Source organism: Dermochelys coriacea, chromosome 5 (assembly GCF_009764565.3).
Source record: "Dermochelys coriacea isolate rDerCor1 chromosome 5, rDerCor1.pri.v4, whole genome shotgun sequence".
In the NCBI taxonomy this organism is placed as follows: Eukaryota; Metazoa; Chordata; order Testudines; family Dermochelyidae; genus Dermochelys; species Dermochelys coriacea.
Genome location: NC_050072.1, coordinates 96,182,505 through 96,208,986, shown reverse-complemented (window position 1 = coordinate 96,208,986; position 26,482 = coordinate 96,182,505). Strand labels below are relative to the sequence as shown.

Below are 26,482 nucleotides of genomic sequence, written 5' to 3'. Positions count from 1 at the left end.
TGTCAGTGGCCTCAACTATTGCCTGGAGGGTCACCTTGGTGACCAGTTTGCCCTCATCCAGCAGCCCCTGGAAATCCTGCTGTTTGTCTGCTGGGAGAAAGGTCTGAAACTACATGAGCTTTCAGTGAGTCAGGAAATCGCACTTTGCCAAGAGGGCCTGGTAATTGGCAATGCGAAACTAAAGTCCCATAGATGAACAAACCTTTCACCCTAAAATGTCCTGCTCTTTTGATGTCCTATCTGTGGGGGGATAGCCTTAAGGTGTTGTCGTCGAGCGCATTTGGTCATTGCATGTATTACAAGGGAGTTGAGGGGCGGGTGAGTAAACAGGAAGTCAATTCCTCAGAATGAGACAAAGTACCACCACTCAGTGCGCTTCAGAGTAGGGGCACAGGAGGCCAACATGTGCCAGACCGACTGTGCCAGTTGTAGGATGGCCTCATGGATAGAGAGGGCAGTCCGAGAGGGCCCTGGCAGTTGGAGAATATCCAGAAGCTGGTTTTGTGGGTCCTGAACTTTTTTCACTGTGAGGTCGAGAGCCTCTGCTACATGCTAAAGGTCCCAGTAGGGGTCACAGGGAAGCCAGTAGGGCCAAGCACAGGGGTCAGTGGGCCCTGGTAGGTAATGGAACCATGACTTGGCTGAAGAGTTATATGTGGGTGGATAGGGTGGGTGTTGCCCGGGATCTGAACTGTGAGAGCACACAAGTGAGAAGGAGAGCTCTGGCTTGGAAAACCAGTCAGACTCTGAGCAAAGGCGGAGCTGTTGGTGTGAGTGGTGCAGGGTGGAAGAGGAGTGCCACTCCAGGAGGAGTAAGAGAGGTCATCTGCTCGAGATGAAAGCAGTGAAGCCTCCAAGGGGCCAGAGCACAGCAGGGAACTGGCATATGGGAGCATCAGCCCTGCATTGGACATCAGTGGTACCAAGCAACCTGGCATGTGGGGAACTATACATGACAGTCCGGAAGGGTCCGACGGCATCAACAGTGCCAGCGGCAAAGATGGTGTTGGACCAGTAACCGTGTTGGTAGGAAATACCTGTGGCTTGTGGTGGTGTTTCGCCTTATGCTCCGTCTGGAGCTTCTTAGGAGCCAGAGCAGCTGGGTGGATGCATGATTTCTCACCAGACTTGGCCCCATCGAGAAGCCGCCCTTATGCCCATGCCCGTGCTTCTTGCCCTCACAGTGGATGCGGTGCTTGGGAGGAAGCTGGTGGGGTGGTGACAGGTGCTGCTCTGACAGATCCATTGGCCCCAGATCTGACTGCACACGTCACTGCATAGCTTCCTCCATCAGAAACTTGCAGAGCTGAAGTTCTCTAGCTTCCCGAGTCTGAGGCAGGACTGAGCAGCAGATGGAGCAGCGGGTGACAACATGAGCTTCACCAAGGCACTTGAGACAGTATTGGTGCTAGTTGCTAATCACAGGCTGATCACGGGCTTTGCTCTATTTCAATCCAAAGCTGGATCATTTCTGTCATCTGAGTCAGATGCCTACAACAGAAGGTTGATTTTCTTTTTTGGTGGTTCGGGTTCTGTAGTTTCCGCATCAGAGAGTGTTGCTCTTTTAAGACTTCTGACAGCATGTTCCACACCTCGTCTCCCTCAGATTTTGGAAGGAACTTAAGATTCTTCAACCTTGGGTCGAATGCTGTAGCTATCTTTAGAAATCTCACATTTGCGGTTTGTCAAATCTGCAGTGAAAGTGTTCTTAAATTGAACAACATGTGCTGGGTTGTCATCCCAGACTACCATAACATGAAATATCTGGCAGAATGCTGGTAAAACCACAGGGCAGGAGATATAAAATTCTCCCGCCAGGGAGTTCAGTCACAAATTTAATTAATGCATTATTTTTTAATGAGAGTCATCAGCATGGAAGCATGTCCTTTGGAATGATGGATGAAGCATGAAGGGGCATACGAATGTTTAGCATAACTGGCACATAAATTCCTTGCAATGCTGGGAATGGCTACAAAAGTGCCATGTGAATGCCTGTTCTCACTTTAAGGTGCATTGTAAATAAGAAGCAGGCAGCAGTATCTCCTGTAAATGTAAACAAATTTGTTGGTTTTAGCAATTGGCTGAACAAGAAGTAGGACTGAGTGGACTTGTACGCTCTAATGTTTTTACATTTTTTTGGTTTTTGTATGCAGTTATGTAACAAAATAAAAATCTACATTTGTAAGTTGCACTCTCACGATAAAGAGATTGCACTACAGTATTTGTAAGAGGTGAACTGAGAAATTCTATTTCTTTTCTTTTTTACAGTGCAAATATTTGTAATCAAAAGTAGTAATGTAAAGTGAACACTGTACTTTGTAGCACTGTACTGCACTGTACTGTGTTATAACTGAAATCAATACATTTGAAAATGTACAAAAACATCCAAAAATATTTATAATAAATTTCAATTGGTATTCTATTGTTTAACAGTGTGATTAAAACTGCGATTAATTGCGATTAAATTTTTTAATCAAGATAATTTGTTTTGAGTTAATTGCTTGAGTTAACTACAATTAATTGACAGCCCTAGTGTTTACCTCCATTTACATACAAGTTATAAACAGGGTCCTCAGAGAGGGGGAAGACAGGAGACAAGGAAAATGTGCATTTTAGCAGAGAGGTGAGAAGAAACAACATTCTTCCTCTTTCATCACCAGACAGCATGTTGTCTTCTATATTGTTTGAATGAACTTTAACTAGGGGTAACCCTCAAAGACATTTAAACATGGTCACTGAACTATAAATGTTACAGGCAAACACACTCCACATTATCTCTCCCCATCCATCTCTCTCATTTTCACCCAAGATGACAAAATAAACAGCCTTTGGACTTTGGGAACAGATCCTAGCCTGAGAGTTTAGTCAGCAACATTACTGGAAACGTGTGGTAAGAATTTTACCTTGAACCAACTCTAGCTTGTTAAGTTTAGTACTACAAAGCATTTTATCTTTATTTCTCTTGTAACCATTTTTGACTTTAATGCCTTATAATTGCAGTCACTTAAAACCTAACTCTCACCTAAAACCTAAATAAACTTGTTTTATTCTTTAATTAAAACAGTGTTGTGAACTGTGTGGGCAGCAAACTGTAATATATTGATCCCCTCAAAGTGGCAATGGACCTAATATTTTTGGGCTGGACAGTGCAGAACACACTTTTTGGGGGGGGGGGGACTGGGAATATGTTGGGGTCACCCAGCAAGTAACAAGCCTGCAGGAAGCCAGAGTGTGGCTGGTGTTTGCTGACAGGCTGCTGGGGTCAGAGTTGCTGGACCAGGGCTGTGTTTATACACAGGTGTAACCTGTGTGCTATTGTGAGGAGCCCAGATTGGGAGCTATAGCAGCAAAGCACTGTGAAGTACTCCAGGTTCATTGGTCTGGCTGGAACCCCAGAATGTCACAGGCTCCAATTCGGATTGGATGCTGCTGTAATACAAGTCATAATAACCTTCCTTCGGCAGACTCTGCTCTACAACCATTGCAGTTCCTCTTTCCTCCTCTGCCCCTTCACTGCAATACACTCTGGGGAGGGCTGTTTAAAAATGCTGTGGAACTGATGCCTAAACCTCAAAGCCCCCTCTGCTCAACAGACACAGTTTATCTGGCTCCACAGTATGCAGAAGCGGTCCCATCTCTATAGCTAAGCTAATTACAAGGAGAACCAAGGTTGGAATATCCCACCCTGCAGCCTCCACCTTGTATGCACTATAAATCTAAAACAAATAGCTACGTAACGTATGCATCCAGCATAATGTCTGGCCGCATTTGCTATTGTTATATACCAAATCAGAAATGTGCAAGTGCAAAGGATTGTGGGACTGGGGTTAAGGAAAGGTTGAGAAGCATTTATCTAGTCCATCTCCCTACATGTGCAGAATTGTTGCCTACACAGTGTGTCCCAACGGTTTGGGTAGAGTCGTTTAGAACTCGACAACTGATGGGGCTTCCTGTGAGATAGGATTCCACAATCTTCTAGATGAAAATCTAATCTAAAATCTCCTTGTACTCACAAAATCTTCATAGAGATTAAAAAAGCCATTATTATAATGCTGCACATCTGTTCTAAGCTCTCCAAAAGCAAAGTTCAATTTAAAGTGCAACTGTAAATGCACCATGGCATGAAGAAGAATCCATATATTTGGTACAATAGTATTTCAGATGCTTTTTAATATCACAATTAGGGAGGATTAGCAAGATCACCTTTGGATTCAGTACGATTATGCCCTGAATTCAGCAGACAGACAAACAGGCTCTAGAAGGAAATTTGCATTAGATAAATAAATTGTATTTATTCTCTCCGTAATACTTGTTTCTCAAGTAGGGCAGATTAATGATTTTATTCAATGCTTTAATGACATACAGTTTTAGCAGCCAGGGGTATAGAAGAACCACAAAATGGTATGACTGGGGTAAATCTCTTGTCCTTTCTTTCCACCAAAAATGTTACATTTGAAGCCTATTACCTACACACGACTATTAAGAATTCCAGAAACCAATTTTATCTTAAAACATAAGACTGCGGGCTCTCAATTAAAGGGAATTGTCAATGGAGGCTGGCTGCTTCTGAAAATCAGTACACAAACCTCACCTATTTCCCCTCTTCCCACACTAGGGGTTTGGAGAAGTGGGCTGCCAGGAGATTTTAGTAAATTTAAAATTAAATGTGTGCACTGTGGTTCACTGTTAGCTATGTTTTAAATTTAGCCCTAGCCTGCCTATGTTTATTCACATTTTGTAGCAAACTAGGGTCAAATTATCTTTGCTACTTGACAAGCTTCAGGAATGCTCCCTTCTTTGTGTACAAAGTAGCCATACCTTAGTACCTTTGTTGGTAATCTCAACACAATACCAAGAACTCAATGAGCATACACAATGAAGTGGGACAAGGCATGTGTAATGAGAGGTGGTAGCTAGGTCAACGGGAGGTTAGGTCTGCACCCTGGGTTAGGCTAGTTTAACTGCATTGCTGAGGGGTGTGGATTTTTCAGACCTCTGAGTGATGTAATTATACTGACCTAATTTCCTAGTGTAGAAAGGCGTAAGAGTCATCTCTTCTCAAAGGCCTTCTCCCAACAACTTGGTTTCAAATTGGCCTCAAGAATGTACTTCTACAGATAAACTAGGCAGGCTTGATCTATAGTTACAGCCATTGCATCATAGAGAAATTGACAGAACAGTTTTTGATCTTTTTTTGAGGGAATGGATGCTGTTATAGTTCAGTTTTTAAGCACATTTTATTCAGAATTTAAGCTTTAATTTAAATACCTTGCTTGTTTTCACTTTTTATGTTTGCAAAGATAACCAGTGTCTATAAAATGTAAGCTGAATCAGTACGGTCTTTCTGAATTCATAGCCAGAAAGCTCAACTGCCTGTGGCGGCTGTTCAGAGGTTTGTCAAGGAGTAGCAGAGAGAAATTTACAACTCTATAGTCTGTTTAATAGTGGCTGTTTAGAACCTCAGAAGCAGTAGTGAACCTGAAGAATCATGTGAATTTTATACTGCTGCCAGTGCTTGGGAAAGCAGCAGAGATAGATACTAGAGTTATTCAAGGAGAAGAAAAACCCAAAAATAAGAGGCTCTAAAAGAGAGTACAGAGGCCAGGAAAGTAGTGGAGACCAATTTTGCCCACTCTGGCAACCAGGGGAGGGATAGAGAATCAGAGATTCTCCCCCCTCTTGCAGCAACCAGGAGGAAGGTAGAGTACCTGAGTCCTCCCCCCTCACACACACTTCATTTACCCCCTTTGCAAAAACCAGGAGGCTTGAGATGGTAAAGGCAGCTCCTTTTCTCCAGCTACAGCAGGAGGGCTGGAACTTCACATTTATCAGTCACCTAACAATTAGAGGCTAATATAAAGTATAGATCCCTCAGATAGAATGCCAAAAAATTATAGGAGTAGAAATATAGTGGGTGATACTATGAGTGAATGAATAAATAAATAAATTCCAACCCCTCCCGCTTCCAGCAGCTGGGGCATCTGGAGAGCCAGGTTTCTCACATGGGTATCGCCCCAGGATCTTAGGGACATAGGAATTGTAGTCTTATTGTTATTTGTTTAAATTTATTTCCAGCTAATACATTTTACTACAGGTGTCTGGAAAACGTTTCAAGGCCTTATCAAGTGGATAGGCTCAAAAGAAAGCAGTAAGGACTGGAGTATGAAAGACTGAAGTGAAAGGCATGCTGTTGCTACCAACAACAACATATCATGACCAAATGACCAGAAAATGACTTTCCTTCCCACTTAATTCAATCACTGGTTATCTTAACTCATTTATTTTAAGCCTCAGAAACCAAATAATTTGCATTGAAAATAATAGTCTCCACCTGATTTACTGTGATCATTTTAAGGAGGTTTAATTCAATCATTGTCTACAGAAAGTTAGCTATTAGCTATTTAACTAATAAGGAATGCAAAAGCTGTGAATTAAATAGAAAAAAAAAAAGGCCAAGGAACTACAGAGTAGGTGGTACAAATAGGACTAGGAATTAGGTAGATAAAGTTAGATAGGTATTCCTAGTTTGATTGCCCAATGTCCATCTTCATTGTATCTACACTTCCAGTAGATGGCATGGATGTTACCCTCTCTTAGGATAGCCAACTTTCTAATGTCTGAAAACCGGACTCCCGCTACCCCACCTCTTCCCCCTCTAGGCCCTGCTCCATCTCTTCACCTGAAGCCTCGGCCACTCTCCCACCTCTTCCCCCCAAGACCCCATCACTGCTCTGCCTCTTTTCCCCAGGCACACCCCTGCTTTCCCCCATCACTCACTGTTCTCCCCCGCTCAACTCCAGCATGAGCAGCGCCAAGGGATTTGCAAATCCCAGATCCAACAGTCTACCTGGGAGTACAGGTCAGAAGAGTGCTGCCGCCACATGTGAGCAGCCAGACAGCCCCACTGGCGAGCCAGGATGCACTCCTCTTGCGTGGCAGCCTCCCGCCTCTCTGCACTGCCTGCTCAGCAGCCCTCTTCCCCGCCTGCTTGAGCCCTCTCCATCCCATAACTGCCTGAGCGTGTGGCCAGTGGAAGCGTCAGCTGATGGGGCAGCTCATGTTCCATGGCCACTGGGAGTCCCTTACCCTGCTCGCCATGGGCCCCTGCACTCTGTCCTCTTCCACATCCCTGCAAAAGGGGCTGCCCGAGCCAGTGCATACGTGCTGCCACTTCAGGGCTGGGCGACAAGCTGCCACTTCCGCCCTCCCCACCCAACTGCAGTAACTGGATTTTTAGTGTCCGGTCAGTACATCTGACTAGATACTGCTGGGTTCCCTTTTCAACCGGACTTTCAAATCGAAAACCAGACACCTGGCAACCCTACCCTCTAAACTCAGAAGAGCCAAGAATGACAGAGACAGACAGACACAACCAACTACATCCTGGCCAATATGCTCTTTGGCAGTACTTCACATCTGTGAGAAGGTGCAAGATTACTACCTCTGTAGACTTTTAAAAAAAGTTTCAGCAATTACTTCTTTGGAAGCAGGGCTAAAATTAATTAGTTCAATGTCTTCCTGATTTGAGGTCCTAATATTTTTCCTGCCAAGTAGTGCAGATCCAGCAGAGACAGAGACAGAGTGAGTAGAGGACGGTCCAAGCATATACACGATCTAGAGGAAAATACTATTAAATATATTGAGGCAAACAAAAGTAATATGATCATTCTGGTGTCTAAGACACTGCTAAGTGAATTTCAATTTATTTTCAATTTGTTTCCTATTGATTTTTTTCCTCTTCTCCACTTTGCTAAATGAGATGGCCAATAATGGATAAAAAAAAAAAAAATCTCACCTTTTGATGGCCCTGTCATCCAGTTCCAGCTTCTGACAGTCAGATGTTTAGAGACATCCTGTGCATGGGATTGCATCATGGCTAATATGAACTTCTCTAATTCTTTTTCAAAACCAGTTATACTTTTGGCCTACACAACATCCGATGGCAATGAATTCCACAGATTGACTGTGTGTTGTGTGAAGAAGTACTTCCTTATGTTTGTTTTAAACCTGCTGCCTATTAATTTCATTGGGGACCCCCTGGTTCTTGTATTATATTAAGGGGTGCATAACACTTCCTTATTCACTTTCTCCATAACATTCATGGCTGTATTTTATCATATCCCCCTCAGTCTTCTCTTCTATAATCTGAACTGTTCCAATCTTTTTAATTTCTCTTCAGATGGAAGCTATTCTATATCCTTAATCATTTTTGTTGCCCTTCTCTGTACCTTTTCTAGTTCTAACATATATCTTTTTTGAGATGGGGCAGTATTCAAGGTGTGGGTGTCCCACGGATTTATATAGTGGCATTAAATTTCCTTGTTATCTGTGCTCTCTATTCCTTTCTTAATGGTTCCTAAAATTCTGTTAGTTTTTTTGACTGCTGCTGCACATTAAGCAGATGTTTTCAGAGAACTATCCACAATGATGCCAAGATCTCTTTCTTGAGTGGTAACACCTAATTCAGAACCCATCATTTTGTATGTGTAATTGGAATTATTTTTTTTCCCAATGTGCATTACTTTACACTTAACATTGAACTTCATCTGCCATTTTGTTGCCCAGTCACCCAGTTTTGTGACATCTTGTTGCAACTCTTCACAGTCTGCTTTGGACTTAACTATCTTGAATAATTTAGTATAAGCTGCAAATTTTGCCATCTCACTGTGTACCCCCTTTTCCAGATAATTTATGAATATGCTAAACATCGGAGGTCCCTGTATAGATCCTTGGGGGGTCCCACTATTTATTTCTCTCCATTCTGAAAACTGACCATTTATTCTGATCCTTTGTGTTCTATCTTTTAACCAGTTACTGATCCATGAGAAGACCTTCCCTCTTATCCCATAACAGCTTACTTTGCTTAAGAGCTTTTGCAGTAGGATCTTGTCAAGGCTTTCTGAAAGTCCGAGCACACTATATCCACTGGGTTACCACTGGCCACATACTTGTTGACCCTCTCAAAGAATTCTATTAGAGTGGTGCGGTATGATTGTCCTTTACAAAAGACATTATGACTGACTCTTCCCCAACATACCATCTATGTGTCTGTGTTCTTTATTGCAGTTTCAACCAATCTGCCTAGTTCAACCAATCTGAAGTCAGGCTTACTAGCCTGTAACTGCCAGGATTACCTCTGGAGCTTTTTTAAAAAATTGGCCTTGCATTAGCAGCATTAGAACCGACCATGTTTCTGCCCTCACAAGCAATAGCAGAACACAAGTCTTGTCAATTATAATCACCTGCAAGATCACAGGAATTAAGCCATCAGGGAGAGCTGAAACCAATCCACAAATGCAATGTGTCCAGCATTCTCGGTTTGTTGTTGTATTACAATGCTGGGATTTTAGTACTGCTGGATACACATTTTGTAAGGTCGAGATTTGCCCCTCATGCCCAGAACAATTAGAAAGCCACTGCGATTTTTTTTTTAATTTAATTTTGGAGAGAGGGAATCAGTTTTGGTTCTGTCCTTTTAATTTTCCATATATTTTGAGCATAATTAGAGATCCTTCATTCATGCTGAATCATTATGCATGGCAGTAATCCTATATCAATGTGAGCATCAGCTCATCAGCATGAGTATGAGTTCAATCAGTGGGCCCATCATAAATTAAGGCTTAGTCACATATCTCCTTGGTGACACCCTGAAGTAATTATGGGCCAAGTCCAGCCCCAGGTCACTGGAACCAATGGAGTCACTCCCATTTCCACCAGGAATGAAAGGATTTTAGGATTCTTGAAACTATCTGCTCAGTCTAACTATCTGCTCAGTCTGTTGTTTTACAAAAAGAGGATTTTCACATAATGGGCTGTGTTTGGTCGTTAAGCTGTCACTGGAGTTATTAATGGACCTGCTGCCCGCATAATGAGGACAGCATACGGCCTAGCATTTTAAGAATAATTTCAGTTTCAGTTAAATTTTCATGGTGGCTGTTTTATTGAGGTGACAAGCATGAAAACTTCCATCACACGCTGCTAACCTGACATGCAAATTCAGGGGGGAAACAAAAAAACAAACAGTCTGTACTAGCACATGGGGTAATCATAAAATATATCCTAACTGATTCCTAAATTAGTGGTTTTCTCTGCAAGAAGAAGCTGACTGTGCTAGTTCTGCAGACCCCACCCTGTCAACACATCAAATTTGACTGACCTATGGACTGCAGATTACATTTGTATGAATATACTATCTGTATGCAAGTCACATGAATCAGCGACATATGCTGTACACATACAACACTAAAAGTGGTGGGGGCAGGGAACACAGTGGCCAACAGAGTCAGTCTTTTTCTGTCATGAGATGAGGTAAAAATGATTTAATGAAGGGGGAGGAGAGAGAGAGGAGGGGAACATCCTGAATAAATCAATGCACTCTGTCTTTCAAGCATAATCCTCTTGTGATTACTACCATTTTATTAAAGGAACTGTGAATCTAGGGAAAGGATTTTTAACTTCCCCCCCAACAGCTATGTTTGAGTTCTTTTCAGCCCACAAACACTATCTTTTTGTTTTCATATAATCCAAAGAGCTATTCTAGAAGATTTAAAGGCACTGTATTAAAAAGGGGGAGGGGCAGGATAGGAGAAGGAGTTAGAGAGAAAAACCATTAATATGTATTTGTTATAAAATAACTGCGCAGAAGTGCTGCAAGTTACAAATGACTCCTAATTATTGGAGAGCCTATCAAAGGATTCAGCTTTGCTAACCTTAAATAGAAAATTAGAGAAGATCTCCAACTAAAAATGGACTGAGCTGTTCAGTTGCACTCCTTTGTCAAAAGTAGTCTCAAGCATAAAAACACTGACATCAAAGGAATAACTGAACACTTTTCCTTGGGTTTTGAAACTGTCAGCATAATTTAGTACCCTATTTTAAAAAGCTTTCGAATACTGACAAACATTTTAGCAGAGAATGGAGATTTTCTTTTTAAATACTGAGAAGAGCAAGTGCCAGACAAGACAGCATTAATTTCACCATATGAAAGAAAGGTTACCGGAGCTCCTGTCTCTTGATTAAGCAGAGAGAAACTGGATTTGTTCAAGTCTGTAATTTTACTATTTGTTTTTTTATATACTGAATAGTGATACTAAGGTTGTTTTTTTTTAAAAAAGAAAAATGCATTATAAATTACAGTGTTTAGAAGCTGAAGTACAGCTAAATCACTGACAATTGATTTGTATGATATGGAGTTTTGCTTCCTAAAAATATTTTTCCACAAATTTAAAAAACAAGTTGTTTCTATATTTCACATATTATTTGACAATGTGTTGCTTTAAAAGACAGTGACTGGAGAAAAAGCATTAGGAACAGATAATGGTCTATTGGTGCAATGTCAATATTGAGCTGAATATTATGAGATTTCTTTAAAAGAGAGACATCCACCTTAGTCTTGTGGCCACATTCTGCTCTTGGATGAAAAGGAGATGCAAGATTCTATTGATCTGCATATATTTAAAGACAACATTTGATTCAAAAAATGAAAACAAATAAATCAGTTCTGATAAATACTGATGGTAGAATGACAGTTGCTTACTCTTAAAAGTAAGGACAAACTGTTTTCTGATTATCTCAGGGAAATAGCTTGTTTTGTGCCTCAGCCAGATACATTTTGATTAATCGGTAACATCTAAAAGCAAATGCGTATACTATACATTAAAAAACTGAAGGCAGAGGAGTCTGGTTTTGAGTGATGTTTTCTAGATTAAACTCTCCTGTAATGTGGGAGACATGAGACCAAATCCAGAGCGGTCCTCTGGGGGTCCTAAGCACTTACTGTGAGGTGGTGAGCACCCTCAATCCATTCAGGATCACTCTTAGGGACAAATTGCTTGGTTCAACCCAGCTACATTCAGGACAGACCTTAGGAGGGAAACAAAGTTGGAGGCATAACATCTTTTTACTCCCCTGACACTGGGAACTTCTGTAGGATGGTTTGGACACAGTATACATTTGAACAGTCTCAGGGCTGCTCTAGCTTACATCAGCTGGAAACGACCTTCTGGGTGCCACTCTGCCAGCCTAGGGTAGCCAGAACACCTCTGGCTTCTTCTCCGAGTACCTTCAGCATACTTCCTGCACTAGGATTAGGGGCAAGAGTGGTGATGCAGAGCCTGGAAGCATGTGATATACAACCAAGGATTCTGCAGCTGACTATTTAAGCCAGCTTCCATCTTTTTCTACAAGCAGAATAGTTCAAAGTATAGAGCAGGGCTGGAGATCTGGTCCTGAGCCTTTTACTTCTGCCATCAGACAGGGTTTCAAGACCATAATAGTACACTTAGCCTTGGGGAGCAGGGAATGAAAATACCTTGTGCTATTCCACAGTAACACCTCCATTCAGCTAAGATACATAAAGAAAGAATAACAGGCTGCAAATAAGGAGCCTTTCCATCTAGCTTTTAAGCAATGTAAAGATGCTTTCTTCCATGAACTAATAATATAAGGGTTTTACACTGACTTTGTTTGGTTTTCTTAATTAAAACAAAAAAAGTAAAAAAAGGGAATAACAAAACCTATCACATGTACAGAACTTAGTATTTTCAAAAATGCTTTCCAGACATTAACCAATTAATCCTCACAGCATTCCTATGGAGGTAGGAAATTTTCCCAACTTGCAGAGAGGCAAAGTGAAGTTAACAGGTCAAAAAGAAAAGGAGTACTTGTGGCACCTTAGAGACTAACAAATTTATTAGAGCATAAGCTTTCGTGAGCTACAGCTCACTTCATCGGATGCATTTGGTGGAAAAAACAGAGGAGAGATTTATATACACACACAGAGAACATGAAACAATGGGTTTATCATACACACTGTAAGGAGAGGTTTCAGAGTAGCAGCCGCGTTAGTCTGTATTCACAAAAAGAAAAGGAGTACTTTTCTAATGCATCTGATGAAGTGAGCTGTAGCTCACGAAAGCTTATGCTCTAATAAATTTGTTAGTCTCTAAGGTGCCACAAGTACTCCTTTTCTTTTTACTGTAAGGAGAGTGATCACTTAAGATAAGCCATCACCAGCAGCGGGGGGGGGAGGGGAGTGGGGAAGGAAAACCTTTCATGGTGACAAGCAAGGTAGGCTAATTCCAGCAGTTAACAAGAATATCAGAGGAACAGTGGGGGGTGGGGTGGGGGGGAGAAATACCATGGGGAAATAGTTTTACTTTGTGTAATGACTCATCCATTCCCAGTCTCTATTCAAGCCTAAATTAATTGTACCCAGTTTGCAAATTGGATTCTGGGTGGACTCCTCCCGAAGGTCGAAACAGCAGCCTGGATTTCTACATAGAGTGCTTCCGCCGACGTGCATGAGCTGAAATTGTGGAAAAGCAGCATCGCTTACCCCATAACCTCAGCCATGCAGAACACAGTGCCATCCACAGCCTCAGAAACAACTCTGATGTCATAATCAAAAAGGCTGACAAAAGAGGTGCTGTCGTCGTCATGAATAGGTCGGAGTATGAACAAGAGGCTACTAGGCAGCTCTCCAACACCACTTTCTACAAGCCATTACCCTCTGATCCCACTGAGAGTTACCAAAAGAAACTACAGCATTTGCTCAAGAAACACCCCTAGAACCCCGACCTGGGGTATTCTATCTGCTACCCAAGATCCATAAACCTGGAAATCCTGGATGCCCCATCATCTCAGGCATTGGCACCCTGACAGCAGGATTGTCTGGCTATGTAGACTCTCTCCTCAGGCCCTTCGTTACCAGCACTCCCAGCTATCTTTGAGACACCACTGACTTCCTGAGGAAACTACAGTCCATTGGTGATCTTCCTAAAAACACCATCCTAGCCACTATGGATGTAGAAGCCCTCTACACCAACATTCCACACAAAGATGGACTACAAGCCGTCAGGAACAGTATCCCCAATACTGTCACGGCTAACCTGGTGGCTGAACTTTGTGACTTTGTCCTCACCCATAACTATTTCACATTTGGTGACAATGTATACCTTCAAATCAGCGGCACTGCAATGGGTACCCGCATGGCCCCACAGTATGCCAACATTTTTATGGCTGACTTAGAACAACGCTTCCTCAGCTCTCGTCCCCTAATGCCCCTACTCTACTTGCGCTACATTGATGACATCTTCATCATCTGGACCCATGGAAAAGAAGCTCTTGAGGAATTCCACCATGATTTCAACAATTTCCATCCCACCATCAACCTCAGCCTGGACCAGTCCACACAAGAGATCCACTTCCTGGACACTACGGTGCTAATAAGCGATGGTCACATAAACACCACCCTATATCGGAAACCTACTGACCGCTATTCCTACCTACATGCCTCTAGCTTTCATCCAGATCATACCACACAATCCACTGTCTACAGCCAAGCGCTACGATATAACCGCATTTGCTCCAACCCCTCAGACAGAGACAAACAAAGACAAGATCTCTATCATGCATTCCTACAACTACAATACCCACCTGCTGAAGTGAAGAAACAGATTGACAGAGCCAGAAGAGTACCCAGAAGTCACCTACTACAGGACAGGCCCAACAAAGAAAATAACAGAACGCCACTAGCCATCACCTTCAGCCCCCAACTAAAACCTCTCCAACGCATCATCAAGGATCTACAACCTATCCTGAAAGACGACCCATCACTCTCACAGATCTTGGGAGACAGGCCAGTCCTTGCTTACAGACAGCCCCCTAATCTGAAGCAAATACTCACCAGCAACCACACACCACACAACAGAACCACTAACCCAGGAACCTATCCTTGCAACAAAGCCCGTTGCCAACTCTGTCCACATATCTATTCAGGAGATACCATCATAGGGCCTAATCACATCAGCCACACTATCAGAGGCTCGTTCACCTGCGCATCTACCAATGTGATATATGCCATCATGTGCCAGCAATGCCCCTCTGCCATGTACATTGGCCAAACTGGACAGTCTCTACGTAAAAGAATGAATGGACACAAATCAGACATCAATAATTATAACATTCAAAAACCAGTTGGAGAACACTTCAATCTCTCTGGTCACTCGATTACAGACCTGAGAGTGGCTATCCTTCAACAAAAAAGCTTCAAAACAGACTCCAACGAGAGACTGCTGAATTGGAATTAATTTGCAAACTGGATACAATTAACTTGGGCTTGAATAGAGACTGGGAATGGATGAGTCATTACACAAAGTAAAACTATTTCCCCATGGTATTTCTCCCCCCCACCCCACCCCCCACTGTTCCTCTGATATTCTTGTTAACTGCTGGAATTAGCCTACCTTGCTTGTCACCATGAAAGGTTTTCCTCCTTTCCCCCCCCCTGCTGCTGGTGATGGCTTATCTTAAGTGATCACTCTCTTACAGTGTGTATGATAAACCCATTGTTTCATGTTCTCTGTGTGTGTGTGTGTATATAAATCTCTCCTCTGTTTTTTCCACCAAATGCATCCGATGAAGTGAGCTGTAGCTCACGAAAGCTTATGCTCTAATAAATTTGTTAGTCTCTAAGGTGCCACAAGTACTCCTTTTCTTTTTGAGAATACAGACTAACACGGCTGCTACTCTGAAACTTAACAGGTCAAGGCTAACATGTGCAACTAAAGTTAGGCAACCAGGGGCCCAACTCTGTACCATTTCAGTGAATAGCAACATTGAGACATCCCAGCCAGAATTTTGAAATCACGAGTCAAAAAAATTAAAAGCCCTTTTAAAGGAGGTTTGAAACTGAAGCCTTCATCCAGAAACTGAGGCAGCCTTTAAGCAGGAAGCTGCATGTGAAAAGCTGGATTTCATCTATTGCAGGGGGTGTGCTGGAAAATGATTCAGAAGCAATAGGTAGTTTATATTAGAAATAGGAATTTATTAATACAGAAAGTGTAAAGCCTGAAGTTGCCTCTTTATAATGATTTTCTGTGTAAATTGTATGTATTTACTTTTCCTTGCATTTCATCCTTGATGCTGTGATTATTCTATTAAATAAATTTTGTTTCTATTTACCCCAAACAGGTCTCTGGTGTGCAAACTGTATGGAATGTGTCCCCCAAAAAGAACTGATAACTGGGGGGCAGATTTCATGCCTTTAGGAGTGACAAACCAGAGGGGAAAAGTCAGAGTGGCTGGTAGTTAAGAACTCGGGAAGGACGGCTCTGGGGAAATGCAGGAATGGAAGGGCTGCTGGTGTCGTTCTGTAAGGAGTAACTAGGCTGATGGAAGCCAAGGTGAGACCTTAATGCTTGTGGGCTAGCTACTGGTGTCAGGGCTCTAAGCCACAGCTGCCCAGTATTCATAGAATCATAGAAGATTAGGGTTGGAAGAGACCTCAGGAGGTCATTTAGTCCAACCCCTGCTCAAAGCAGGACCAACACCAACTAAATCATCCCAGCCAGGGCTTTGTCAAGCCACACTTTAAAAGCCTCTAAGGATGGAGATTCCACCACCTCCTTAGGTAACCCATTCCAGTGCTTCACCACCCTTCTAGTAAAATAGTGTTCCTAGTATCCAACCTAGATCTCCCCACTGCAACTTGAGACCACTGCTCCTTGTTCTGTCATCTGCCACCGAGAAAAGCCAAGCTCCATCCCCTTTGAAACCTCCCTTCAGGTAGTTGAAAGCAGCTATCAAATCCCCCCTCACTCTTCTCTTCTGCAGACTAAACAAGCCCAGTTCCCTCAGCCTCTCCTCATAAACCATGTTCCCCAGCCCCCGATCACTTTCATTGCCCTCTGCTGGTCTCTCTTCAATTTGTCCACATCCTTTCTGTAGTAGGGGCCCCAAAATTGGACACAATACTCCAGATGTGGCCTCACCAGTGCCGAATAGAGGGGAATAATCACTTCCCTCAATCTGCTGGCAATGCTCCTACTAATGCAACCCAATATGACGTTAGCCTTCTTGGCAACAAGGGCACACTGCCAACTCATATCCAGCTTCTCATCCATTGTAATCCCCAGGTCCTTTTTTGCAGAACTGCTGCTTAGCCAGTCAGTCCCCAGCCTGTAGCGGTGCATGGGATTCTTCCATTCCAAGTGAAGGACTCTGCACTTGTCCTTGCTGAACCTCATCAGATTTCTTTTGGCCCAATCCTCAAATTTGTCTAGGTCACTTTTGACCCTATCCCTACCCTCCAGAATATCTACCTCTCCCCCTAGCTTAGTGTCATCTGCAAACTTGCTGAGGGTGCAATCCATCCCATCGTCCAGATCATTAATAAAGATGTTGAACAAAACCGGCCCCAGGACCGACCCCTGGGGCACTCCGCTTGATACCGGCTGCCAACTAGACATCGAACCATTGATCACTACCTGTTGAGCACGACAATCTAGCCAGCTTTCTATCCACCTTTATAGTCCATTCATCCAATCCATACTTAAGCATAAGCATTAAGGCACCCAAAATTACAGGGCAGGTGGTGACAGGACCCTTGAGCTCTGGGTGATCCATGAAACATCACAATGTTGCAGGTGATTGGTCAAATACCTTCTAGTCTATAAAGTACTTATCAAATCGCGTTTCTGACAGCAAAACACTGTGTGGTAAAAATGTGCATAAAATATTTGTTCATCATCAGAAGACACTTGCAGCTTCTCTAAATGTAGCTAATCTCCATAAGTATTTCCTTTGTTCACTATTCTGTGTAATGTTACTGAAACTATTGGCTTCTAATTGTTAACCCCACATCATAGACCTGCAGTTCTGTTTCCTGGCTCGGCTCTACAGCTACTTGAATGCAATGTTTCTTATTTTTAATACATAAGGGCCCCATTCTCCTCTGCTTTGCTCCTTGTATAGTCAATGTCTGTGCGAAGTGGGAGTGAAATCAGAATGGCAGCATTTTACAATCACCCTGCCATCACTTTACACAGATATAAGTGACTACCCAAGATGCAAGTCACTGGAGAGTCAGACCCATGTGATCAGTTCCAAGTTATGTGCTGCTGGGCTCAACAAATATCCTGCTGCGATCCCCATCAGGCTTCAACAACTGCCACATATATGATAGGACTGTCAGCCTGCTTCTGACTGTTATTTCCTTCCAGTTCCAGGCAACCTTGTTTATTCAACCCATTATTCTTTCTAACAAAAGGCAGTTGCACCTGATCAATGATGCAGGATACCACAGGTGACAGATCAGAGACTGAATCCATCAAAAGGGATCCAATCACTAAGTCTAGAATGGCCTCTACTTTAAAAATCAAATAAAGATAGGGGAAAAAGCTTACTTGGCACCTTGAAAGAGAGCAATAATGATGTCATGTTCAAAGGATAATGATTTAATGAGCCCATCTAAACACTGGAGAAGCACTAATGAACAAATCTATCTTTTGAGATTAATCCTTACATTAGAAGTAGGTTCTCAACATTTCAGCCTATATGTCAATTGTCATGCTCCCTTTATTTGTCACACTCCGAACATTTGCTCCAAACCTTCCCCCCAAATATATTTCTTTAAATCTTGTCTCACTGAGACAGTTTCAGGAGAAGAATTTAATTTTAATTTCTTTCATGAAAGGAAAGCAGATCATAAAATCTAATTCCCATATACTTCAGTGCAACAGTACGGGACACAAAAATTATTCTAAAAATGTCTAAACTGCCACAATTTCATTCTATTTTATGTTATCAAGGCTTCTGAAGATGGTGTTCATTTCAGTACAGCCAGAAGTGTATAACATCTGTTTGGGATGCAACCACAAAAGGCTGCCTCCCCATAGTCTGTTTTACTGTATTAGATTACAGAAATTAGAAACAGAAACAGCCTACTAGATCACAGAAGTGCATCTTCCTGCAAATTCAGGATATAGCATTCTGATGTGGATTAGAGTGGAGACTCTTACTACATAACCCTGTTGCAGTTTTATTATTTGTCAGATGGGTAAAACACTACCCACATTGCTGAGTCACACAGTATCATCAAAGTGCAGTACACAGGAAGCTCTACAGGAAGACCACAAAAGATGAAGAGTGTCCAAAGAGGGACAAGCAGAAGGCTCCCAATAACATACCAGTCAGAATATACACACTGCTGGAATCAGAAAAGAAAAACTACACAGCAAGCTAGTTACTGCTTCAGTAGATGGTTATTTATCCTTTCTAAATTTGTATATTTAAATAGGGAGAGGAGGAAACAATTTTATTTATTAATTTTTGTAAGAGGGAGTTGCTGTTTAAAATATTTTGCAATGTCGTGTTTGACTGTATCCTGCTAAGTCAAGGGCAGACATGCAATGTCATAGTTTATCACACAACAGGACATGAGCTATGAATCTCTCATTAATTGCCGTACAGTCTATGCCTTTCCCACTTGTGTGCAGTCTTATTTATGTGTGTTTCCTTGCTAAAAGGAAAGGGATTATTTTTATGAGGCCTTTTAGAATGAATTGAATAAAAGGGCATGGGATTTTTTTGTTTTCTTATCTTTGTATTCTCGATTAGTGCCATTAGAATTAGTGACGGGTGAAGTTCAAAAAGCTCAGTGGCTTAGTTTGGATATGTGCACCTCCAAGTTCAGATTCTTCTCTGAACACTACAGGGATCCGTTAGCAAGCCGTACCCAATTAAGTGTCAGTACACACACTAAAAGAGAACCAACATGCTCTTACATTTCCTTACAGACCAATATGCTAGCATTCTTATCACCAGATGTGCTCCTTGTGAACCGCCTTTAGAGACTCCCTGATGCAATCTCTGCACACTCCATGTATTTCCCTGAGGACACCCCTTACATAATCCCATTGTAGTAAAAGACTCCCTGGCACCTCCTGTTCATTTATCCGTTCATTTATATATTTGTGTACATGCGCTCCCACCTGCATTCCTTAAACTCCTCCTCTGTGCACCTCCGCTGCACACCCTTGTAGAAATCTCCCATGCACTCCTTGGCTACCTTATAAGCACTACCCCATTAAGATTATGTTTCCCTTTTGTCATGCCCCATGAACTCAGTAAAGACCCCACAATGTGTTTTTCCACATATCCATGGAAAACTCTCTCCTTGACTGAATCTTTTAGTGACATCGCAATCCAATGTTTGTGACGTCTCAATTTATCACCATGGAATCAGCTGACTCCTCTATAAGGGAATCACACCACCATGATCTCTGAAAGCTGCTTACCAACCAAAAGAACTGGTTAAAAACAAAATCTCTCTTTTACAGTTTTTTAATTTTTCCATTCCAAAATGATTTTTGGTCATTACATTTTCATGACTTTTTTTTTTAAATTCTCTGTTATTTATGTATTTATTTGGCTACTGACTGGCATAGAAAAAATTATATCCAGAGGTTTTTGCACTCTCTTTTTTCTTTTGAAAGAATCTTTTCCTGTTGCTATCTGTAACTTTTCAAAGGTTGAGGCAGTTTGGTAAAGTTGCAGAGTGGCAAAAAGAAAAATGGGGGAGAAGGAAAAAACCACCACATTCCTCAAAACCCCATAAAATTCTGTAATTTACAATATGTAATTGCAAAACTCCCTAAGCTTTTTGCAAAAGTTTCCAGTTTTGAAAAAAGGCCTTTTTTGTTTACAAAGATTTGAATAAAACATTTTAACCAGCTCTACAAACTAAAAAGCTTCAGTTAAAAAAAACAAAACAAAAACAAAAACAAACCAAAACCCATCCACAGTGAAATCAGGAAACACACACAGAAAAATGACATAAAAGGTTTTAAAAAGAAAATCACTTGTCTGAATAGGACTGTGGTTTTGTTAGGTTAAAATTTTCACACACCCTTGTTTGTTTTGTGTTTTATTGCTGCATGTACCTTTAAGAAAGAAAGAAAGTTAGAAAGAAAGAAAGCTGGCTTTTCAGAAGGCTGACAAAGTGGATGCTTCTGGCCTCAGAAGTTAAAAGACAGATTAAAGCAGGATGCCTTCGTTTGGACACACAAATTTTTATCAAACAACATGGAATGATCCCATTACTACTGTAATGAGTGACAGTGAGGAAACTGCCAGGCCCTTTAACAGATATTTTTTTTTAGACCCTAGAAAGGTAGACTGACACTTATTTAACATGTAAGCTAAATTCAATGGTACTTCCATACTAATGTATACTTGTCAGAGCACTTCTTAAAATACCGGCACCAGCCCTGCTTCTGCACCATTATGAGTTGTTGATTCTGTCCGAGAGATTACTAAATGAACCCTGCCAGTGTAAAAGCTATTAAATGTCTATTTAGAATTCAGCAGACTTCTATTCAAATGATCCTTGAAGGAGCCTAGCATAATTGATGCTACCATATTTCTCCAACTGCAGGCACCTAGCTAAGTAGCACTAGCAGTGTATGATAAATCGAACCACTGGACCACCTCAAAATAGTGATATGTGAATAAACACATGTAAGATCAGCAAAAAAGAAAATCATATTTTATACTTTGCTCTGAACCTCTTCATGAGAGGAGCTGCCACTGTGACCTATTTTCCCCTCCTGCTTTACAAATGGTAGAGCTAGGAAACAAAAGTCTTCAGCTAGTGCAATGTCCTCCCAAGGTCAAGATGGCACCATCTCTCAGAGGAGCATGGTGAAATCATGCTTTTAAGAAAGGAATAAATCTAACAAAGAGAACAAAATATAAAAACCATTGGAGCCTATTCTGATCCCAAAGTGCATGCCTTATTTGCTTAAATACGGTGATGCACAAACATCAAAGCAGCCATAAAGCAATGTTGCTGGTACCTCATCCCAGTGTAGGGCAATCATCTAGTGGTGTACAGCTAGTTGCCATACCATATCACCTCCCAGTGTTGGCATATGGGCTGTGTTTGGAGGCGGGGGAGTGGGTGGAAGCAGATGTGGCCATGGCTTCCTTTTACTCCAGTGATCTACAGCTAATGTATTAGTCTCTTGGGACCACGGGAAGCCAACAGTCTACTTGCACTACTGCTGAGTGCCAAGTCAAGAACTCCTCAGCTACAGTTGAGAGTCTGGGACTCTATATTTATAATGCACACAAAGACACACTATATATAGTGCATGTTAGGGAGACACTAGTTAGAGCACTTACCACAGAAATTCAGCCTTTGTTCTGTATACAGAATATCATCCACAAATTTGAAACACTGATTATTTGGGCACAGAATGAATCTTCTTAAGAATTTGCAGATGAGGCCCCAGTCCTGCAAACACTTATGCACGTGCTTTACTTTTATGTAATCTGTTAATTACTTTATGAGGTTTATATAGCATAAAACAGTCTGCAAAAATTGTCTTATGGTCTCATATACTTCTCTGCCAGCAGCGTTATGCCTTAGTTATCCTTTGAGAAATCTCTCTCTTCCATAATCAACACACTGGGCTTTAATCTCCCATGCTTCTCATCTAAGTAGACATTTACACCTCTGCAAAGTGAACGCAGAGTGTAAAATGGATATAAAATGCTAATATCATGAGGTCCTAATCCTCAAACACACAAACTAGGCACATGGCTAGTGTAAAGTGTGAAGTTATTTATGAGTCTAGATGTTCACCAGCTTGGGATCCAATCTGGTAAAGTTATTCATGCTGAAAAGGGGTAATAACTATAGATCTTACTAATTATTTATTACTTATTAATCGTCATTAAGTGCACACCTATCATTCAGTACATTCCAGTGTGCATATTAAACACACACACAAAATTCAAACTAACTTGAGAAAGTAACTTCAGTAACTTTTTTTTAAAAAAATCTCAGTTGCTCAGGGTTAACCATTTTTCTCAACCAAAGTAGAGTTCTATAAGAGGAAGTTTTCTTCATCTCAGAGCCGTTACAACTTTTACCACATAGGAAGTGAATAAAGAAAGGGGCAAACAAAAACCTCCAAACAAATGCTGTACATTCCAGTAAATCTTATTTTAATTTATCAGTAGTCCTGTATGATAGTAGAAATAAAGTATTCTAATGTCTACCAAACTTGCACAATTGTTACATAGAACTGGATTCAATGTATCTGAAACCCTTTAGAAAGATCTAATTTCCAGAAAAACAAAATCAAGAAAATATTTATTTGTATCCAAAGTTATTTTCAAAATTAACTGCAGGACAATTAAGACTCAAACAGTGTTAATTAATAAAATAATAGAGTGGTATTATTGCTAATCAACGTGTCCATTTTGGAGCACACAAAGCAATACTTTTCAGAAAGCAATACTTCAGTATTAGATGTGAAGTACAATACCTCATTTCTCTGGGAAAAAACCCCAAGCCCACATTTCATACAGTAGATGGCCTGATTACCCTTCCCATTTTGTTCATCCCTCTATCAGATAGAGTGCCCGCATGAATGTGTGATTATGTGAGCAGACATATACAATGATTATTTAAACAGAATTATGTGCCACACACATTCGAATTTAGATTTAGACAAGAGCAGAGTTAGTTACTGAGGAAACTAAGGATTTTGGAATTATGTTTTCTCACAACGGGACCGATCATATGAAATGTACAGAGATCGCCAAGCAAGCAGCCACCAGCTCCAGCTTTCCACACTAGCAGATGAAATAAAATATGGCACAGGAAAGATAGAAAACAGACATCACTCTCCAGCTAGCTGTGTCCTTCTGTACATACTAATTTCCTCTTGCCTAAGTATAGTCCTTTATTTAAAAATTATAATATTTAAAGTGAACAATAGCATTTATTTAGCATTTTAAAATGCTAAATAAAAAAGGAAGAAGAAAACATTTTATTGCACAACAAAATGAGTTGCTAACATTCAGCATTTAGAATTATGACTAAGATTTCTTTCTGCAATACACTATATTATGGCTAGGGCCCTACCAAATTCACAGTCCATTTTGGTCAATTTCACAGTCATAGGATTTTAAAAATCATAAATGTAATGATTTCAGCTATTTAAATCTGAAATTTCATGGTGTTGTAATTATAGGGGCTCTGACCCAAGAAAAGGAGTTGTGAGGGGGTCGCATGGTTATTGTAGTGGGGGTTGCAGTACTGCTCCCCATACTTCTGCACTGTTGCTGGCGGCGGTGCTGCCTTCACACCTGGGCACCCGGCAAACAGCCGCCGCTCTCCGGGCGCCCAGCTCCGAAGGCAGCACTGAAGTAAGAGTGGCACTACCATGATGCCCCTAAAATAACCTTGTAACCTCCTGCAACTCTCTTTTGGGTCAGGACCCCCAATTTGAGAAATGTTAGTCTCCCACGTGAAATGAGTACAGTATAGGTAAAATCACACAAAAGACCAGATTTCACAGTCCATGATGTGTTTTTCATGGTTGTGAATTTGGTAGGGCCCTAATTATGGCATATGTATTTCATAATTAAGACCCTGATCCTATCAAGACTTATAAACAAGCTTAACTTTAAGCACAGAAGTAATTCTGTTACATGCTAAATGCTCAGCAAACACGTAATTCTTTGCAGAATTGGGGCTTAAAATGGTCGCTCTGTTTTAGTAGTTGGGATTTCACAAGGAAGGGGAAAATGTTTTTTTGTTTGCAAGTTAGTTTGTAATAAAACAAAATATTCTCCTGATGATCAACCTGGTGGCTGCTTACAATGTGCAAATTAGTGGTGTGTAAGCCAAGGTACTGTTAAAACACATACATTCATTATTCAACTTACGGAAGGTTTTCTTTAAACACCCCTTTTTATTAATTTTTAAACTGACAGAAAGAGAAACACAATGCAGTACGTAAAATGAGACTCAATCAGAAGTCTTGCAGCAAATTGTACTGACATTCATAGAGCATATAGGCAAAACCCCTTGTTTGTGTATGACATTAAAAATACACAATGTGCTTAGATGACTGTATATATTATGCAAAATCTGGCCAGAGCTTTGAGACTTGAGTAAGGTTGTCCCCCAAAAGGAGTAAAAAAGAAAGACAAAAAAATTTAGTGAGTACCACTGAGTTCAATGGGAGCTGTGGGTGCTCCATATCTCTGAAAAGCTGCCCATGTTTATTTAGTTGCCTTTATCATCATTATTAGTATTATGACAGAATCTACAACTCAGATAGGGACCCCACTATGCTAGACATGGTACAAATAAGACAGAGTGGGGGAAAAGGAAACATTATTGAAATTTTACAAATGGAGATGTGAGATAGAGTGAAACTAAGGCCCCGCTTAAGCAAAGCACTTAAGCACGTACTTGATCTTAAAAATAAGGCCCTGGATTCATTGTAAAGAAATAAAATTATCTTTTTTAAGCATGATTTAGGTAGAAGTGAGAGAGAGGGAAATGGTAAGGAGTGGATGAGGACCGTGGGAGAAAGAAGAATGGAAGAAAGAGAGAAGCTCTCCCTTTGAGACGAATGAAGCATAGGCAGAAGGGAAGCAATGTTAAAAGAGGAGAGTAGGAGTGCAGTGTGGGACAGTGAAATATGGCAGCAAATGGAGCATGGAAATGAAGGCAGATTCAGGTGTGGTTAGAACTAATTAATCAGTCAATGAGCCAGGGTAAAGCCAAGTGTTCACATTGTGAGGATGAGGTTTCTAATAACATCAGAATGCTGCTGTGGAGTGTGTCAGTCCTTAGAACTGCTCCCTATGCTGCTGCTGGAGAAGCAAGTGTTCTAGAGGGTTGTTGTTGGGTTTTTGAGGGGGGGGGATTCTTTTGTTGTTGTTGTTGTTGTTTGTTTTTGTTTTTATATAAAAAGACACCCTGAAGTTCCTCTCACTGCTAGCTCGCAAGCAGAAAGAGGGGTGAAGCAGTTACTGGGACCCCACAGCATTCATCTTACAGCACAGTATGATTCCTGCAAATCTATCGTGGGTACAGTCCATGTCCTTGTCTGCTCCCATGCTGTTAGGTGTAATGCTAATTTAAATCTTGTTACACAGGTTTTCATAGTGCCAGAAAATCTATTCCTTGCCAATAAATTGCATCCAGAGGTAACCAGAGTGTAGAACTACTTCATTATCTTTGTTTGCAAAACTTCTCTTTATTGGACAAATTTCTTCATTTTTGTGTGCCTTGAGGTGGATTTCTGAGACTACAAAGGAGTTATGCTGAATATTAACGAATGCTGACAGTATAAAGCCTTCTTTTCTATAACCTACTTTTAAGACCCTGTCTCAGTCCCTCACGTTTGAGACTTTGAAGAACATCATGCAGATGACACAGTTTGGGTCTCTTCATCCGCTTTGAGAGCAACTTTACAAGCTCGTTCCAGGTCAATAGGCTGGCTGTTTTTGAATATTTCATTTAAATATCACAGGAATCTCATTTTTCTAAAAGGTCAGTAGTCCCCCAGACTTTTCCCTGTCTAGAAGTCAATGAGCAATTTTATTGAACATACTGAAACTTTATTCTCCTTGAATGTCAGGTGAGCTGACTGAGCTAGGCCCTCCTTGTCATCAACAGTTTTTGTTTGAGGTGGTTGGGATTCAACAGTGTTCACCTGGATCTCCAAATCATTTACTTGAGAGGTGAGTTTATCTAATTTGGCATCCATAGCTACTACAGATCTTTTACAATTTTTATTAATTTGTTCCAAAAGATTGTGGCTAGAGTTGTCTGGCTCTGAAGCAGCAATTAGACAGCTGGATGCACAATAGATTGTGCGGTGCATGC

General features: G+C 41.2%; 1 protein-coding gene and 1 long non-coding RNA gene across 2 annotated transcripts in view; one reads left to right on the top strand and one right to left on the bottom strand.

Moving 5' to 3' along the window:
- LOC119855696 (guanine nucleotide-binding protein G(q) subunit alpha) overlaps positions 1–26,482 on the bottom strand; it is a 226,856-nt gene that overhangs the window by 124,606 nt on the left and 75,768 nt on the right. The gene's annotated exons all lie outside the window — the stretch shown is intronic.
- The window catches only part of LOC122460432, a 49,733-nt gene that overhangs the window by 19,446 nt on the left and 3,805 nt on the right, over positions 1–26,482 (top strand). The window contains exon 2 of the long non-coding RNA XR_006281734.1: positions 26,235–26,337. This is a non-coding gene — a long non-coding RNA (uncharacterized LOC122460432). The remainder of the gene's footprint in view (positions 1–26,234; positions 26,338–26,482) is intronic.